The following is a 15,508-nucleotide window of genomic DNA, read 5'->3' on the forward strand; positions in this document are numbered from 1 at the left end:
GTGAACAACTGGAAAAGCTCTGGCCACTGCTTGCTCTCAGAGGACGGCACGATTAGTGCCCTCTGGCCAGGCGGGGCTCCTCTGCGAGCTGAGACGGCCACCAACCCGCCTGGCCGCAGGCCCAAGTGTGTGACGACTGCTGTCCGTCGAGAGCATTGGGCGGGCAGTCCATGGCTGGACTGAGCTCCGACCGCCGTGACTCACTGTGAGCAGGGCAGGTTGGGGGGCGAGTCGCTGAGCCTCAGCCCTGCTTGGGCCTCTGTCTTCCACCTGGAACAACAGGAGGCCAGGCTGGCTTTCAGAGGCTGCAAACCACTAGTCCACAGGCCTCCAGATACGTCTTGCAGGTTTAAACCTACATTTGAAGACTAGGAAGTTTCACACATCCATTGGTTTCTACCTCCTGTTGCAGAATCAGAAGCTGAGGCCACGCCACGCCCACACCCCCCTGAGCCACAACTGGCTACACTTTGGGTGTGGCACAGCTCATCTAAGCACCCTCTCGGCCCCTTCCTGCACTGGCCTGCTAGATCCAGTGAGTGCCCACATTTGGCACAGTCTGGCCTCCACTCCCACCTCTGTGGGGGGAAATACCTCCCCCCAGCCTCTCCTTCCCTTGGACGGGAACAAGAAAAGCCCAGGAGAACAGAGCAAGACTGGGCACTGGTGCACACATGGGCCCACATCCCCCCAGGGGTAGAGGGGAGGAGGGGTCCCATGTCTGCCCCACACCCCACCCAGAAAACCCTGGTGTCCTAGGATCCCAGGATCACACTTTCTCCAGCTCTGCCTCAAGGACACGACAAGGCCTGGGGCCTCTGATCTGTCTGCTGAGACATTTCCATCAGATTGGCCCTCAGTTCGGTTACAGCTTTTATTAAAAAGTGCTTTTATGCCCCCAAACACAACCCATTTGCTTAACTCTCTCCAGCCCTCCACCTCGTTTCCAGGCCTCCAGGCCCCTCTCCCTCCCCGCTGCCTCCTGCGTCTGTAACAATCCTTTCCTCTGCGCCTATAATTAGCCCCAAGTAGAATAATTCAGAACAAACTTTATTTCTTGTGGCATCTTTCTTGCTAACGTGTCGCTGAGCGCCTCACAGGATCAGCAGGAGGGAAGCCAGACTCGGGAAACAGCTGAGCACCCTCCCCATGAGGCCCCCCCAGCCAACGTCTCTCTGCAAGTGGGGAGACCAGCGGGCCAAGAAGACCCATCACGTCCTCCCTGCCAACCTGGGCAGGAGGGCAGGAGCTGGGCACAGCCAGGGGTGTGAAGGACCAATCCAGAGACTCTTCCGGGGGTAACCGTAATCGTAACAGCAACAATAATAATAATAATAGTAGCTAAGGCTCACATAGTGTTTACTATGCCCCCACCTCTGCTTTTTAAAAATTGGGGATGTCTTTTTTTTTGATGTAAAAAATTCACCCCCTTTAAATCGACAGTCTGATGAGTTCTGACAAAGGTATCCCCACCACAGTCAAGACAGAGGACAGTTTCATCCCCTAGAAACGTTCCCTCGGGTCCCTGTGCTATCAATCCCTTCTCCCAACCCCAGCAACTACTGATCTGCTTTCTGTCACTATAGTTTTGCCTTTTCTAGAATGTCACAGAAATGGAATTATACAGTATGCAACCTTTTGTGTCTGGCTTCTTTCACTTAGTACAATGCCTTTGAGGTTCATTGATGTTGTTGCTTGAATCCATAGTCAGCTCCTTTTCACAGCTGAGCAGCAGCCCGCTGTGTGAGCGCACCGCGGCTTGTTTACCTGTTCACCGGTGCCGCTCCCAGGGTCCGCTGATTACAAAGCTGCGGTGAACTTGCACACGCAGGCCTTGGGGGGCACATCTGCATTTCTCTTGGGAGTGGGACTGCGAGGCCAAACAGTAAGCATGTGTTTAACTTGATAAGAAATCTGTCTTTGTTTCATATACTATATATATTTATATATAACATCTCACTTAATTCTCTCAAACTCTATGAGTTAGGTACTATCATTTCCCCCATTTGACAGGCGACAAACTGAGGCTCAGAGAGGTGAGGTAACTTGCCCAAGGTCACACTGCTAGTCACAGCAGAGCCAGCAGTCTGGCTCCAGAGTCTATGTCCTAAGGCCCCTGCCAGGGTGCCGCTCCCAGCTCTTCCGGGCTCCGCCCTGGGTGAGGCTCAGGGTGGCGGGCAGAGCTCTGACCGGGGAGCTGAGGGCCTGAGTCTGAGTCCAGCTCCACCTCTGGCTGTTGGTGTGCCCGCACAATCCCCCAGACTCTGGCGCATCCCTGTCTGCAGATGGCAGCCACCATTGCCTGTATCACTGAGCAGCTCTGTGGCTTGAAGGAAATAAATTGGAGCAGACGTTTGGTGCCCCTACAGCTTTAGCTTCACAATCATGACCATGTGGTACTGACCCCAGGACTGTACATGTTTAGTGGAGGAGACAACAACGGGTCCTGACACTCCCATTGCTGGCCACGGCTTTCAGTGCAGGACCAAGTCACGCTGCATCCATTCACCGCCCAGTCAGCATCCCCCTCTGCTCTAGACTGAATGTTTGTGTCGCCCCAAATTCATCTGTTGAAATCCTAACCCCCAAGGTGATGGTAGTAGGAAGTGGGCCTTTGGGAGGTGACTAGGTCACGAGGGTGGAGCTCTCATGAATGGGATTAGTGCCCTTATAGGAGAGACCCAGAGAGCTCTCTCCCCACTTCTGCCATGTGAGCACACAAGAAGATGGCCACCTATGAACCAGGAAGCAGGCTCTCACCACACACCAAATCTGCCAGTGCCTTGATCTTGGACTTCCAGCCTCCAAAATGGTGAGAAATAAATTTCTGCTTATAAGCTGCCCAGTCTGTGGTATTTTTGTTATAGCAGCCCAAACGGACTGAGATACCCTCTGTTTGGTGGATGGAGTTTTCCAGTGAGAAGCCCAAACACCCAGAGGGAGGGACTCAGAGGACAGCAGCCCTCCCCACCTTGGCCGCTCAGGGACAGTGGGGGACCCATGACGGGGGCAAGAGTGAGGAGGTAGCACGCTCTCCTAGCCCCACCCTCACCTGCCTTTGCAAGGCTGTCATGTGGGGTCACCTGGGCAGGTTTCCCCGTCATCTGGTCCCGTTTGTCCCACCGCAGAATGAGACTTCCCTGAAGTTGGCCTGGATGTAATCAATCCCCTTGGTTAGTGATTTAGAGGATGGTTGGCAGGGAGGCCTGGGGCTGGGCTGGGAGAAGCCTGCCTCCTGCTCTGCCCACTAGCCCTGCTAGGAAGTGATCACGGGGCTCACGGCGGGCAGAGAAGGCCCACCTGCCCCTCACAGGAGCCCTCGGCCACCCGGAGCTCTGCTCCAGACCAGCGGCTCCTGGACAGGGTGACGGTCCTGTCCAGCAGAGAAGGCCATCAGGAGATGTAGTCACCCCCTGCTGAGCCCACCTTGTTATTCAAACAAGAGCACAGAAGGGCAAGTGCCGAGGTGAGTGATACCTCCCTGAGGGACGCTGTGAGGCTCTGCTTGGTGGTGGGAATGAATGATGGCTCTGCTACCCCAGGCTCACAGCCCAGCCCCTGCTGCTGTGCCCCCTCACATCGGCCCCTCAGCACCTCGGAGGTTCTTCCCTCCTCTCTGACACTCAGCTCCACACTCCTCGATCTTAGGCTGGCAGGCTCCTTACAAGTCGTTCCTTTCCCCACCAACTCCCCCACCCCTGGTTAATGCCAGATTGGTGTAAACCAATTGTATGTCCTGCCCTGGCTCTGGTGGTCAGTTTGGGAGAGGCCTGGGAGCCAGTCAATGAGGTCTTTGGATACACCTGCTCCCCTGAACGGTGTGGGGCGAGGATGGGGGGCTGGGCTGCTGCTATCATCTCGTTACCAAGACAGGGAGGGTATGGAGGTGCCAGGGGCTGCCCTGATGAGGCCAAGGATGTAGTCAACACCAGACAAGGCAGAACAGAGAAATGAAAGAGTAGTTCTAGAGGGACATTGAGCCAGTGGGTCAAGCCTTGCCCAAAGTCAGCCAGCCATACCTTTGAGTTTTTCAGTTACAAGAGTCAATAACATCCACTTACTGTTTAAGTCTGTTTCAGTTTTATGTCATATTGCAACCAAAAGATTCTTAACTGAGAATACAGTTTGGCTGAAGTGTGGGAAACATGAGAAGAGTGATAAGAAGATAGGACTGGCAAGATGGATCAGGAACTTTTTACCAAGGGCTTGAATGACAGGTGGGAACTGCTGTTTATTTCCATAGGCACTGGGGAACCATGGAAGGTTTTCAGCAGGGGTGGGATTGGATCACACTGCGTTCCTAGAACCCTAAAATACCATCTGAATTGGGCCTCACCAATCCCTCCTCCCTACCTCTCCAGCTCCCTCCCACCAGAGCTAAGCGTCAGAATCAGGTTTGGAAGAAGGCATAATCTGTTCACCCTGCACGGCCTGCCGGGCCACCTTGCCTGGAAGAAGCTCTGGGGACGTCAGTGGAAGACTGTGGGGCCGGAGTCCAGACCCTAGAGAATGGAGGCTCCGCAGGGCAAGTACTTGTTTCGTTCAGTGCTGCGCTGGGTCCCAGCATCCAAAACACTGACTGGCACATAGTAGGCAGGTGCTGAATAAATCTTGGCAAATGGAGAAATGAACTCTCCGAAGGCGGTGGTGGGGACCTCCCCAGGGGAGTCAGCAGAAGAAGGTAGCAGAGCTAGGAGAGACACAGCGAGACCGGCCGCACCTCATGGGGCTGTCCATGGTGCTGAAAGCACTTGCTGCATCCAGGACCGCTATAACAGAGCCCACAGTGAGCTACACAGCCCACCCGTGGCGACTTGGAAAGGGCTCAAAGCATGTTAGGAACCATGATGGAGAAGCAGACTCCATAACCTTGCCTCCTCTGCTAATCCCAGTCCCCTAAGACCTTCTGCACAAGATAGATAACCTGGCACAGACCCAAGCAGGCTTGTTTTCTGATGGTGACCCTGTTCCCAGTGTGGATATAAGTCCATCCTCGGGTGCCCAGCTCTCCAGGGCTGTGAGTCCCTGAAGGGCTTGAACGTCAGCGTCCATTCAACCAGCCTCTGCTGGGGACCCTGAGAGAGGCAGCCAGGCAGAGACGGGCTCTGGGCAAGCAGCCGGAGAGAGAGGCTGCATGCCAACAGCATTAACTGGAGGGCCTGGCAGGAGATTCCAGTCCTCACCGGCTCTTGGGCACTGCTAGGCAAGGTGCCTGTGTTAGAAGACAGCACACGGAGGGAGGGGGTGGCTGCTCTGTGATGAGAGGTGAGATGGCCAGGACAAGCTGGAGACACAGGTTGGCACTGTGAGAGTGGAAATCTGGGAGTGGGGCTAGGGAACTCATGGAATGGAGAATGGGGGTGTGGGGGGAGCAGTGAGGGTGAGAGTCTGGGGAGGAAGAGAACAGAGGGTCCACCACTCTCAGAACAGAGGTGGACTGGCGAGAGGGGAGCCATCCTCATCAGGCAGGGGCAAGTTAGTCCTCAATACAGACTCACACACACACATACAGAGACAGGGTCACAGGTCATTAGGTCTGGCCCAGGCGTTTGGCTCTGATGGGGACTTCCTTTCCAACATCATCCTCACAAGGTGGAGGTGTCCTAACGTTCTAATTTTGCACAGGAACCACCCTGACTCTGCCATCCCTGAACTTATCTAAACCTTTCTGGAAGTAATTTATATTTCTAGCCTGTATCACCTCTAGGGGAAATGATTTTCAACGTTTATTCCCTGCTGAGTACAGCAGGATTTCCCGTTATTGGTTTTAAACTTACCTCTCCTGAGCTTTGGTGGGGCCGGGAGTGGGGAGGGGTTCGTTCTGTCAGGCTGGGATTTCGTGAAGAAGCCCATGTTCTCTTCTCCATGCCCTTTCTGATTTGATGGATTTCTACCATATTCCCTCTTAGCCCTACTCTGTACACTGAAGTTGTCCCAGGTGGGCTAGTCTGATTTTACAGGACAGTTCCCTGCTCGTCACAACTCTCTTGATAACAACCACTCACAGTTGTACTGAACTTTACGGTTACCTACACAGTCGTCTGTGTGAGATCCCAGTCTCTCTCACACCCCTGTGAAGCAGGCACCCCAGGGCCACCATTTCACAGATATACAAACTGACGCTCAAGGAAGGGAAATGAATTACCCAGATCACGTTAAGTCTGTACTAAAACCCAGGTTCCCCCCATTCTCAGGCTGGTGCTCCCCTAAGGAGGCGTGACCACAAGCATGCAGGTACCCCTCACTCATGCGTCGGGAGAATGGAACATCTATGGCTTGTTACAAACTCCCTTCCCAACCATGTCCAGCCTTCTATTGCCCTTCTGGGTCCCTCCTTAGGAAAGAAGCTCCAAATAGTCCCCCCCAGACCCTATCCATGTCATTTTCCCCAAACTAAAACTCGTTGGCCATTCTCTGCCCAGCCCACTGCCTTTCAAGATAAGATTTTCCTAAAGCTTATCCCTCACCAGCTTGGCATTTTACTACCACCCAGGAGAGTTTAGATTTAACTGAAAACTTGGTGATTTCACTGTACACATCCTCTTCCAGATCTTTTATTTAAATGTTAAAAAAAAAAAAAGATGAGCTCCGATTCTTGGCTGAGCTCACATCTTACACTTCTCTATCCAGAAGACTGTTGATTCATTCAGACCTTTTGTTTCCTTTGTCAGCTCCTTATCAATGATAAAACAGTTGCTTCGAATTCCAGATGAATCCATTTTTAAGATACACTTACACATAGGACCCCCACCCCAGAACACTTAGGATACGCACAGTCACAGGACACAGACACACACACACACACACACACACACAGACACAGACACACACACACACCCTTTATCAAAGCTCCATTCATACTGATGCTGGCACCTCCATACTCATGCTCAGGCATGTGAGGATTTACCCACCTGCTCACACTTCCCTCCACACTCGCTCACACACCTGCACACTGAGGAGGGACTTGGCGCTGCCCTTTGAGAAGCCCAGTGACTTCATATGTTTGACAGGAGGGAAGGGGATGGAGCCAGGCAGGGAAATGCCAGCACACGAGAGAAATGGATTGGAGGCTCTGGAGCATCTGGAGCTGCGGGTAGAGGATCAGGGAATTTCCTGAAATTTGGACTGAGGCGGTTAGAGAATCCTGGATAAAGACCTCGCTCAGCCATGGGCAGGGGGCCCAGCTAGCTGCCCAGCTGCCCCTGCCCAGAAGCATTCATGAGAGCCTCACACACTGAGCACACACTGGATCAGGCAGGCAGCCTCTGTTCACACTTAGAAGGGAGGCAGTCCTGGCAGGTGGCCGTAAGCCCCTAGGGGCTGGCCTTGTGGGGCGAACATCCCTGCTTTCCAAGCATGCAGTGAGGTCACCTTCACCCATGGGCACATACTTCCTCGGTCACACCAATGCCAATGTCCCCATCCAGGTGTACAAGCCAGCCCCTGGCCAGAGGCCCCATTCCCAGGCTCATGCGATGCGCGAGAACACCTGTCATCCCACCAAGCTACCCTGAAACCACCTCTCTCCATGGCCACGCTGCCTGCAGAGTGCGGGGGTCGCCCACAGCGCCAGGCGGGGGCCTGGAGCTTCTGAATGCTTTCATGAGAAGCAGCTGCTACCTGAAGTCCCAAAAGGGTGATGACTCCTAGCCTAGAGAGCCATGCGAGCACCAACCAGGGCCCAAGGGATGCCCGTCGACCTCTCATACTCCATTCCGCGCTGGGGCTGCCACACTGGCATGTCTCCCCTAGCCACCTGGCACAGGGTGGGCCTAGTCTGCCAGCCACCCTGGCCCAGCTACAGGGGATGGAGCACACCACGGCTGATCCCACAGGAGCCCTCACAGTGCACATGTGGCTCCTCGGAGAACCGGGAGGGATGAGGGAAGGAGACTGGCAAATTGAATTGTAATCAGGGACACCATCTCCCAGCACCTGGGGACAGCTTCTCCCTGGGAGGGCAAGATGCGGGGCTCAGACTCTGGCAGGGGCACAGGCAGAAGGTGGGAGGGAGGGTGAGAGGCACTTACACCACTGGACAGACGTCTCTGAGCAAGCAGGGCCCTGCTCCCTTCTGCATCTGTCCTGCTGCTTGGGAGTTCTGAAGTCAGATCCCTCTTGCTCTCTTTTTCATCCTCTCCTGGCATTTTTCTTCCCTCAGGGTCCTCAGAGGAGAAGGCGCCATAGAAAGATCTTTAAATGAATGGCCCCTCTTGGGCCCTGGGGAATATATTAGAGTTCTGAAGTGATGGCTAAAATGGGGGAAGTAATCCGGAGAAGACAGGGAGACGTATCGGGCAGGCTGGGCCGCTAATGCCAACCATGCATCTCGGCAGGGCTGGGGAGCCGTGAGCCACTTCTCACAGGCAGCCAGGACAGGGACCGAGAGGAGGAGAGAGGAGGGGGGACCCCGTCTCAGCTCCTTCTTTGTTCTCCTCTGCACTCCTGACAGCATGCAATTATTTCATTTCTTCATTTGTTCACTGGCTCGTTGCCCGTCTCCTCCACTAAAACATCAGCTCCAAGAGAGTGTGCACACAGCTCCGTTGTCCTTCCCGGCATCCCCAGGGGCCAGCTCAGAGCCTGGCACAGAGACAGTGCTTGAGAAACATTTGCTGAAGATGTGAGTTGAGAAATGAACAAATGAATGGGTGAGTGAATGAATTAATAAGCAAAGCCATCCAGGGCAGACTCACAGTCTGGAACCAAGCCCATCCAGAGAGGAAGCCAGGCTCTGGAGATGGCTCAGGGACCCCACCCCACCCAGTTCCGGGCAATGGCCTAAAGATTCTCTTGAGTTGGGCTCCTTCCTCAGACTTGGCCGCAGACCCAGATGCTCCCGCTGCTCCCTGGGCCTTAGCAAATCACCTGTGTCCCAGAGGCCAGAGTGGCCACCATGTGTGCCAGTCCCATGCTTGGCACTGGGTAGGGAAGAGAGGATCTAAAAAGGTATGAAACTCGGCAGAGGCCAGCCCATGCAGACCCTCAACTCTTCTCTTGCTCCTCCTCTGCCCAAGTGGTGACAAAGCCCTGCCTGTCCACCTTCACCAGGGCTGGTACTGTCCCTGCCAGGGCCAGGGTGCAGGCCTTGTCAGCCCTCATCTGGGTCATTCTGGTACTGAGCTTTGCTTTCTCATGCATTGATCTGCCATTGGGCCACCATAATCCTTCTCAACCCCAGATCTGGTCACGTGCTTTCCTAATTTAAAATCTCCCGCAGCTCTCCATTGTCTCTGGAATGGCTCAAAACTCTTCAGTGTGGCATTAAGGACCTTGCATAACGTGGACTCAACTTATCTTCACAGCCTCAACTTCCGCCACCATCACCATGGCAACAGCGAGGACAGCAGCTAACGGGTCCTGAGTTCTCACCAAGCACCCTGCCCTCTGCCACACACTATGACATGGGCTTATTTGATCCCCTCATCCTACAGGAGAGGCGATTGCTTTCCCATTGTACAGATGAGGAAACTGAGGTATAACTAAAGCAGCTAGGACATCTGCTCCAGGCTGAACAGCAATAACAACAAGAATTATTATTAGAGCCAAAATGCACTGGGCATGAACTCTATTCCTGGCATGGTTCCAAGCATCTCATAACTGTTTAGCCCCATTTAATCTTCAGACCAGCATCTGAAGTCAGACTGCCAGGCAAATACCTGACTTCTCCGTGTCTCGGTTTTCACAGCTGTAAGACAGGGGAGCACAGTGACAGCACCTTCTCCAAGCTCTGTTGTGAGGCTTCGATGAGACAATGTGTGAACGCGCTTAGGACAAAACAGGGTTGCTTCCGGAGCAGGGGTGTGCCAGGACGGGCTCTAGGGAGATTCAGGCACAGCATAAGGCTGCATTGGTTAAGGGCAGGAGGACACAGGAGGACCTCCACCAGGAGGCCGTGGCCAGTGGTCAGGCTCTGGGAGGTGGAAGCGGGCAGAGGAGGAGACAGGTGCGAGGTTACAGGGCTTGTAGGGAGGATCAGCTCTGGGAAGTGCAGGAGTCCAAGAGGGTGCCCAGGACACTGGCCCTGTGTGGCTGGAGGATGGGGGGCGCACAGCAGAGCAGGGTCGTGGGGAGAAGGGCCAAGCGCCAGCCCCAGCCCAACACTGGCATGTCTTCCACGGAGTGGAAGGGGGGGCCCATCTAAGGCTCTCCCTGCAGGGGATGGAGCCTCCGGGACTCTCCTGGGTATGTGCTGTCTCAAGCACTCTGTGGTGGAGAGGGCAAGTATCCCTGCCATGTTGGTAGAAGCGTAATGGCCAAAAGGGGTGCCCAGGCCCCTGGCACTGGAGACCTGCCCCCAGGGACAGGAAGAGGGGGGCCCAGGGGGCTCCATGCCAGCTGATGGGAGTTGCCAGCTGCAGCCCCATAAATTGCGCCCTGGCCCAGGCTGGCAGTCCATTAACATGAAAGATTTTATCGTGCTTTACAACCTCCCTGTCTTGTACGGCGACAGCAGGTAATTAAAACAATAATTGTTTTCTGATGTTGCTTCTACTGAACGATAAAGGCTTCCAGTTATTTTCCTTTCACTGGGGTAGGTGGCAGAGGGGTCTGATCTGGGGGTACAGGAGTGGGGTGCAGGGCCACAGAATTTGGGAGGCACAGAGAGTGAGGAAGGGCCTCCTTTGTGGCCACCACGGAGAGAGGCCTGCAGGAGCCTGATTCGCACTCGGCAAATCTCTGAGCACATCCTCTCACACACATGCCAGTACATAAGTAGGTACACGCCACACACGTGCCCCCTGCAGGCACATCCTTCATACTTAGACTTTAGCTGCCCTATGAGCTGCTCTAGAGAGGGCCACCTTGCTTGGGAGCCCCCAGAAGGGGAGGAGAGTGTCTACAGCCAAGAAGGCTGGCAGCAGCTGGGACCTGGAGGAGCTGGTCTGTCCAAAGCGCCAGGGAACCCCTCAGTGGCTCCCATCCACCTGGAGAGGGAGGCATAGACAGGCTCTAAAGAGTGGGAGTGATGAGGAAGAGTGAGGGGTTAGAGGCTTGTGAGTACCAGCCCTAGTGCTAATGAACTTGTACTTCCCAGATGCCCAGGAGCCTGGCACACTAGAGGTGGCTTGCCTGGGAAGGGCTGGAGTCCCTCAAGTCCCAGAGGGAGCTTGACTCAAGGATGATAGGATGCATAGTGTGGTGAGGGGTCTTCTGCGCCCCCTGAACAATCATCTACCCTCTCTCCCTCCCATCTACCCACCTATTCACCCACCTACTCATCCATCCATCCATCCACCCACCCACCCACCCATCCACTCGTCCGTCTCCGTCCGTCCGTCCGTCCGTCCGTCCGTCCATCCATCCATAAATCCATCCATCCATCCAACAAATACTGAGCTTCTCCTTAGTGCCAGGCACTGTTCTAGGCATGGGGGACACAGCAACGAGCAGGCCACAGTCCCTCAAGAAGCTTATGTTCTAATGGGGGGAAGTAGAAAATAGGTAAACAAGTCAATGAAGAAGGTCATCTCCGATGTTGATAAGTGCCATGAAGAAGCTAAAAAGCTAAAAAGAACCTAAAAGAGAGGGTCAGGCTGCTACTTGAGGTTAGGGGGCCAGGGAGAGCCTCTCTGAGGTGACCTGAGTGAGACTTGAATGACATGGAGAAGAGGGGAAAAGATGGGGGGCTGAGAACAACAATAAACAAACACATAGGGACAGAGATTGGATTGGTGGTTACCAGAGGGGAAGGGGGGAGGGAGGAGGGCGAAAGGGATAATTCGGCACACGTGTGTGGTGATGGGTTGTAATTAGTATTTGGGTGGTGAACATGATGTAATCTATGCAGAAATAGAAGTATAATGATGTACACTTGAAATTTATACAATGTTATAAACCAATGTTACTGCAATAAACAAAAAATTTAAAACAAAACAACAACAACAAAAAGATGGGGGGCCGAGGCTTCTGGGCCCCAGGGCCCTATGGGATCCTTAGACCCCATGGTCTCCACTCCCCGGCCCTGTGACTTGCCCACTCTTGCCACCTCCAGCCCCATGCCCAGGAAGCCCACAGCGGGCATGGGTGGGCACAGGTGGGCGTGGGGTGGTGACTGGCGTGAGCTCTGCTTGCGCTGGTGCCCACGAATGACATCACACCTGGCGGCTCCCCTGCCCTGCCCTCACTGCCCCCCAGGCCTGCAGTAAATCATCCTGATGCTTTAAAACAAATACTTCTTAATCACTAAAAATTGAAATGATTTCATGGGAAAATGTTAATGTATTCGGAATCACAGCCGCACACTGCGTCTGACAAATTAGCACCCAGCCCGCCACATTGTTTGTAGCCACATTTATCCTGGTGACGAGACACACACACAGAACGGAGCAGAGGAGTGCAGAGGGCAGATCCCAGCTGGGGGCTTGCGGGGGAAGAAGGGAGGTGGGAGGGAAACGGGTCCCAGAGGGCAGAGAGAGGCCAGTCCCTTCCCTGACAGCCAGCCTGACCCTCTGCCCGCTGCAGGGCTGCGTGCTCCCAGCTGCCCCAGTTCTCCCGACCCGCCCTTTGATGCCAATCCTGGTCATATAACTCACACTAGGCAGGGCTGGCCGGCCTGGGTGGCAGGCTCCATACGGACTCGGGCAACAGCAAAGCTGGAGCACCAAGAGAGGAGAAAGACAAGTTTTCCAAGCATTTAATATTTCAAAAATAAGCATTAGGTGTGGAGAAACTGGAACCCTCATGCATTTCTAGTGGGAACATAAAATGGTTGCTGAGGAAAACAGTTCGGAGGTTCCTCAAAACTTGAAACCTAGAATTACCATATGACTCAGCAATTCCACTCCTAGGTATAGACCCAAGAGAACCAAGAACAGGTGTTTAAACAAATAGTTGCATACGAATGTTCAAAGCAGCATTATATGCAATAGCCAAAAGGTAGAAGCAACCCAAATGTCCATCAGTGGATGATAATGGATAAACCAAATGTGGTCTCTCCATACAATGGAACATTACTCGGCCATGAAAAGGAATAAAGCACTGATACATGCTACACTATGGATGAACCTCCAAAACATTATGCTAAGTGAAAGAAGCCAGCCACAAAAAGCCAGATACTGTAGAATTCCACTTGCATGAAATTCCCAGAGCAGACAAAGCCATAGAGACAGAAAGCAGGTTGGTGTGTGCGAGGGGCTGGGCACAGGATGGAATGGGGAGTGACTGCCTAATGGGGTCTCCTTTGGGGCTGATGAAAATGTCTTGGAACTAGACAGAGGTGATGGTTGCACAACACTGTGAACTTACGAAATGCCACTAAATTGTGCACTTTAAAATGGCTTAATTTTATTCTATATGAATTTCATCTCAATTAAATATAGGCACACAGATATATATGCATCAATGTACTCAAGAAGGGGGTGAATCTCAACCTCACTGGGCTTCCCTCTGCTCATTTCACAGGTCGGTATTTGACTCTGGGAGGTGGTGGGATGGTGGGCACTGAGACTGCAGGGCGGTGCTGAAGCGGCCTGTCCTGCCTTCTCCCCCTCCCCCCCACCCCTGCCCCTGCTCTCCACTCCAAGGCCTCAGAATCAGCTCCATGACAGCCTAGGCCTTGCCATCCTCCCCATTTCCCAAATGAGGCAGAGGAGTGCCTCCTGACCCCCAGACCCAGGCTCCCTCGTGCGGCAGCCCTATCAGATCTGCCTTCAGAGGGACTTTCAATCGCTCAGCAAATCTGACTGTGCCTTTCCGGGAGCCGAGGGGGCATATCCACAAAGGACCACATAAGTCACTGTGCCTTCTCTTCACCCTACACCACACTTCCCTGTGCCCAGACCGCAGTAGGCCTTCACTAACCATGTTCATTCCCACCCCTGGGCTGCTGCACCCATGGCTGGCTCCGTCCTGTCATTCAGGTGTCAGCTCACATGTCACGTCCTCAGAAGGACCTGACCATCCAGTCTAACTGGCCTGCATCCAGCTCCCTCGTGGTTATGTGGTCCCGTGGCCCTCTCTGCCTGCCTTCCAACTCCTGAAGAGCATTCAGTCCTCATTACCTGACCTGCCCACGTCATCTCCTCCCACTGCAGACAGTGCCTGCCTTGCTCACTGCATACCTGCAGTGCCTAGCGTGGTGCCGGGTACAAAGCAGGTGCTCCATCAATGCTGATTTAATGACTGATGTGTCCCCATCTTCACCTGGCCCTGTCCCCAGCCCATCTCTCTGCTTCCCTCAAAGCTCACCAGGGCCCCGGGCCTTCCACCTCACCTCCTTCCACAGATGCACACCCAGAGGGGCTGGGGCTGGGGTGGCTCTGCAGTGGCTGCCGAGTGATGAGGGCCCGTCACTTCACGTCTGAGCCTGCAGAGACCTCAGGTACGGGCGCTTGACCTGCCCCTGCGTCCTGCACTCGGCTTCCTCCTCTGAAGCCTTGAAGGATCCTGGGCCTTTTCCAGCTCTGATACCCTTCGTCCCAGCTCTACAAACTCTGAGAGGCTTCTATGTCCTGCCCCCTACCTCCTCCCGGCTCTCTTGAGGCTGGTTTCGTGCTTCTAGGCACAGGCTCCTCCTGGCCTCCGCCGGCACCTGTGTCCTCCAGGCCGCATCTGCGTGGCCTCCCTCTGCAGCCTTTCTTGTGGCCGCTTCTCCTGCTTCTCAAAACTTTAACCTCCTCCCCTGGCTCCCACGGCTCTCTCTCTGGCCTCCTTCTGGCGTCCTCGGAATCACCCCCCAAATCTTCCTTTTCCATCTCAGCCACAGCCATTCCTCGATCATGCCTTAGAAAGAGATTCAAGCTCAGGGTGCCCGCGACCAGCTCCTGATGAATGGACCTCCCGTCTCCACTTCCTGCATCTCAAAGCACCAGTCCTGGGTTTCCAACGATCTTTCAAACGTTTCCACCAGACTACCCGCTGCCACCTTGGAACAGGTGGAATCTAAGGCACCAAACACAGGCTCCTAGAGCTGGAGGGGAGAAAAGGCACCTGCACCCCTCCTCAGTGCCCACCTCACACCCAGCACCACGCACGGGGTGGAGAACACAGCCTTAGCGTGCATGGGTGGTGGGGGTGCCCCCGGGGTAGTGGGGGTGCATGGGGTGGAGGATTCCTGGGGAGGTGGGGGTGCCTGGGTGGTGGGGGTATATACACCTCCTGCCCACTGCCCACCCAGGAAAATGGGCTCTCAGTGCCCAGATCTGATTTTTCAAGAGAAACCCATAATCTGGACTTTTATGTGAATTCTCTATTTTTAGAATGTTATATCTGGCACCTGGGGGTTGAATGCCCTGCACAGTGCCACCTGGCCACCTCTGGGTGGGTGCTTTGCCCATATCGTCATGTCTTCCTCCTGAGATCCTATGCCAGGCCCCTTTTAGGTGCATGGTACTGAAACCCAACCCAAACTGGTTTAAGCCTAAAGCAGCAAGTTCTTGGCTCAAGGGAAGGCTGTGGGGACAGCTCAGGGGACTGAGAGAAAAGCCGCAGGGCCCTGAGTCTCTGGGACCTCAGGGCCACCAGGATACCTCCCCCTCCGCTTGTCTCTGATCTCCCTGTGCGCTGG

General features: G+C 54.3%; 1 protein-coding gene across 2 annotated transcripts in view; it reads right to left on the reverse strand.

Annotated features, from left to right (window-relative positions):
* The window catches only part of UNC5A (unc-5 netrin receptor A), a 61,857-nt gene that overhangs the window by 32,878 nt on the left and 13,471 nt on the right, over window positions 1–15,508 (reverse strand). The window lies entirely within an intron of this gene.

This window comes from Ceratotherium simum, chromosome 4 (genome assembly GCF_057802395.1).
Source record: "Ceratotherium simum simum isolate JZ-2026a chromosome 4, ASM5780239v1, whole genome shotgun sequence".
Taxonomy (NCBI): domain Eukaryota; kingdom Metazoa; phylum Chordata; class Mammalia; order Perissodactyla; family Rhinocerotidae; genus Ceratotherium; species Ceratotherium simum.